Source organism: Arachis stenosperma, chromosome 6 (genome assembly GCF_014773155.1).
Source record: "Arachis stenosperma cultivar V10309 chromosome 6, arast.V10309.gnm1.PFL2, whole genome shotgun sequence".
Taxonomy (NCBI): Eukaryota; Viridiplantae; Streptophyta; class Magnoliopsida; order Fabales; family Fabaceae; genus Arachis; species Arachis stenosperma.
The window spans coordinates 82,525,400-82,529,775 of NC_080382.1; the positions used below are offsets into that span (position 1 = coordinate 82,525,400).

Here is a 4,376-nt window from a genome sequence, read left to right on the forward strand (position 1 = left end):
ATTTTGTTCTGAGCCAATATGGCATTCAAAGCATCAATTTCAAGAACTCCCTTCCTCTGAGGTGTCCCATTATTCACAGAATTCCTCTCAAAAGTGTACATGAATTGGTTATTTACAACCATGTCAATAAGTTCTTGAGCTTCTGCAGGCATTTTCTTTAGGTGAATGGATCCACCTGCAGAATGGTCCAGTGACATCTTGGAGAACTTAGATAGACCATAATAGAATATATCCAAAATGGTCCACTCTGAAAGCATGTCAGAAGGACACCTTTTGGTCATCTGCTTGTATCTTTCCCAAGCTTCATAGAGGAATTCACCATCTTTTTGTTTGAAGGTCTGAACATTCACTCTAAGCTTGCTCAGCTTTTGAGGAGGAAAGAACTTAGCCAAGAAAGCCGTGACCAGCTTGTCCCAAGAGTCCAGGCTATCTTTAGGTTGTAAGTCCAAGCATGTTCTAGCTCTGTCTCTTACAGCAAAAGGGAAAAGCATGAGCCTATAGACTTCAGGATCTACTTCATTAGTCTTAACAGTCTCACAAATCTGCAAGAACTCAGTTAAAAACTGGTAGGGATCTTCTGATGGAAGTCCATGAAACTTGCAGTTCTGTTGCATTAGAGCAACTAGTTGAGGTTTCAGCTCAAAATTGTTTGCTCCAATGGCAGGGATTGAAATGCTTCTTCCATCAAATTTGGAAGTAGGTGTAGTATAATCACCAAGCATTCTCCTTGCATTATTGTTGTTGGGTTCGGCTGCCATATCCTTTTCTTGTTCAAAAAAGGGGTGAGGAGTTTTCGAAAATTAGAGAGGGAAAATTAGTTAGGTGGTTTTGAAAAGGATAAGAGATAGTCAAACAAACAAAAATTTAATTAGTTAGTTGAAAAAGATTTGAAAATTCATTTTTAAAAAAAAAAGATAAGAAGTTAGAAAAGATATTTTGAAATCAAATTTTTGAAAAAGATATCATTTTAAAAGATATAATAAAAAGATATGATTGTTAAGAAAAAAGATATTTTGAAAAAGATTTAATTTTTAAAAGTAAAATTAATTAGCTGACTAATGAGAAACTAAAAGATATGATTCTAGAATTTAAAGATTGAACCTTTCTTAACAAGAAAGTAACAAACTTCAAATTTTTGAATCAATCACATTAATTGTTAGTAAAGTTTCAATTTTGAAATAAAGATAAGAAAAAGATTTTGAAAATAGATTTTAAAAAATTTTTGAAAATAAATAAACAATGAAAAAGATTTGATTTTTGAAAAGGATTTTTAAAAGATAGGATTTTTAAAATTGAAAATTTGACTTGACTTATAAGAAATAGCTAAGTTTTAAAAATTTTTTACTAAGTCAACTCAAATTTTTGAAATTTATGAGAAAATTAAGGAAAAGATTTCTTTTATTTTTGAATTTTTAATGAGGAGAGAGAAAAACACAAAAATGACCCAAAACATGAAAATTTTGGATCAAAACCAATGATGCATGCAAGAACACTATGAATGTCAAGATGAACACTAAGAACACTTTAAAGGTCATGATGAACATCAAGAATTTATTTTTGAAAAATGTTTAATCACAAGAAAACATGCAAGACACCAAACCTAGAAATCTTTAATGTTTAGACACTATGAATGCAAAAATGCACATGAAAAACATCATACAACACAAAACTAGAAAATATGTAGATCAAACAAAAAAATTTATCAAGAACAACTTGAAGATCATAAAGAACACTATGAATGCATGAATTTTTGAAAAATGCAAGAACAAGATGAATATGCAATTGACACCAAACTTAAAACATGACACAATACTCAAACAAGAATCACAAAATATTTTTGGTTTTTATGATTTTATGATTTTTTTGTATTTTCTTTTATTTTTTTCGAAAAACATATAGGAAAAAGAAAATAAGAAATTCAAATTTTTAATAAGAATTCCAGGAATCTTTGCAATGTTAGTCTAAAGCTCCGGTCCAGGAATTAGACATGGCCAATGGCCAGCCAAGCTTTAGCATACAAATCAGACATACAACAGCTGATACTTCATCCAACTTCATATACTGATAAGGGGAAGCCTCAATCCAATTGAGTTAGACAACGCTTTACAGCCAGCCAAGCTTCAACATGCTTCATGAAACACTAGAATTCATTTTTAAAAATTTTGAATAATTTTCGAAAACAGGTGAGAAATTTTTTTGAAAGATTTTTGAAAAAATTTTTGAAAATAAAACACAGAAAATTACCTAATCTGAGCAACAAGATGAATCGTCAGTTGTCCATACTCAAACAATTTCCGGCAACGGCGCCAAAAAATTGGTGCACAAAATTGTGATCTCTAATAATGGCATTCAACTTGGTATGCGCATCTACTAACTCAGTACTTTCTTCACAACTTCGCATCACTAACCAGCAAGTGTACTAGTTCGTCCAAGTAATAAACCTTATGTGAGTAAGGGTCGATCCCACAGAGATTGTTGGTATGAAGCAAGCTATGTTCATCTTGTAAATCTCAGTTAGGCGGATAATAAATGGTTATGGAGGTTTTCGAAAATAATAATAAATAAAGCATAAAATAAAGATAGAGTTACTTATGTAAATCATTGGTGGGAATTTCAGATAAGTGTATGAAGATGCTTTGTCCCTGTTGAATCTCTGTAACATACTGCTTTCTTACTTTCAATCCTTCATACTCCTTTCCATGGCAAGCTGTATGTAGGGCATCACCGTTGTCAATGGCTACATCCAATCCTCTCAGTGAAAATGGTCCAAATGCTCTGTCACAGCACGACTAATCATCTGTCGGTTCTCGATCATGTCGGAATAGAATCCATTGATTCTTTTGCGTTTGTCATCATGCCCAACAATCGCGAGTTTGAAGCTCGTCACAGTCATTCAATCCCTGAATCCTACTTGGAATACTACAGACAAGGTTTAGACTTTCCGGATTCGTAAGCATGGCCACCAATAATTCTAGCTTATACCACGAAGATTCTGATCAAGGAATCCAAGAGATATGCGCTCGGTCTAAGGTAGAACGAAAGTGTTTGTCAGGCACGCGTTCATAAGGACGGATGATGACGAGTGTCACGGATCATCACATCCATCAGGTTGAAGTGAAACAAATATCTTAGAATAAGAATAAGCATGATCTGAATAGAAAATAATAGTACTTTGCATTAAAACTTGAGGTACAGTAGAGCTCCACACCTTAATTTATGGTGTGTAGAAACTCCACCGTTGAAAATACATAAGTGGTAAAATTATTCATTGGTTCCGGCCCCAGAGAGGGAACCAGGATAACCAAGACGTCTAAAACAATAGTAAAAAGTTCTATTTATACTAAACTAGCTCCTAGGGTTTATTGAAATAAGTCTAAGTGTAGAAATCCACTTTCGGGGCCCACTTTGGTGTGTGCTTGGGCTGAGCTTGAGCTTTACACGTGCAGAGGCTTCTCTTGGAGTTAAACGTCAAGTTGTAACGTCTGTTTTGCGTTTAACTCTGGTTTATGATGTGTTTCTGGCGTTTTACTCCAGAATGCAGCATGGAACTGGCGTTGAATGCCAGTTTGTGTCATCTTAACTCAAATAAAGTGTAGAATATTATATATTTCTGGAAAGCTTTAGATGTCTACTTTCCAATGCCGTTGAGAGCGGGCCATTTGGAGTTTTGTAGCTCCAGAAAATCCATTTCGAGTGCAGGGAGGTCAGAATCCAACAACATCAGCAGTCCTTTTTCAGCCTAAATAAGATTTTTGCTCAGATCCCTCAATTTCAGTCAGAAAATACCTGATATCATAGAAAAACACACAAACTCATAGTAAAGTCCAGAAATTTGAATTTTGCATAAAAACTAATGAAAACATCCCTAAAAGTAGCTAGATCCTACTAAAAACTTCCTAAAAACAATGCCAAAAAGTGTATAAATTATCCGCTCATCAAATGCCATACTGGCTCAGAACAAAATATTGACTCAGCAAGTCAACATGATATCTCAGAGTCTGAATGGATTGTAAAATACATCCAATAGTACTAAAGAAGCATCTTCTAAAGAAGAAGCTTATGATCTTGAGAACCCTGCAATGGCAGAGGTAAATTACATGGGTGAAGCCTTTGGCAACACCTATAACCCCTCATGGATAAATCATCCAAATTTCTCATGAAAGGATCAACAAAAGCCTCAACAAGGCTTTAATAATGGTGGAAGAAACAGGTTTTGCAATAGCAAACCTTTTCCATCATCTTCTCAGCAATGGACAGAGAATTCTGAGTAGAGCCCTTCTAGCTTAGCAAATATAGTCTCTGATCTATCTAAGGCCACTTTAAATTTCATGAATGAAACAAGGTCCTCCATTAGAAATTTGGAGGCACAAGTGGGT

General features: G+C 34.4%; 1 non-coding gene across 1 annotated transcript; it reads left to right on the forward strand.

Annotated features, from left to right (window-relative positions):
• The first annotated feature begins 251 nt into the window (after window positions 1–251).
• On the forward strand, window positions 252–359 carry LOC130938116 (small nucleolar RNA R71). The gene has a single exon (XR_009069295.1). It is a non-coding gene; the product is annotated as a small nucleolar RNA R71 (small nucleolar RNA).
• Window positions 360–4,376: the final 4,017 nt, after the last annotated feature.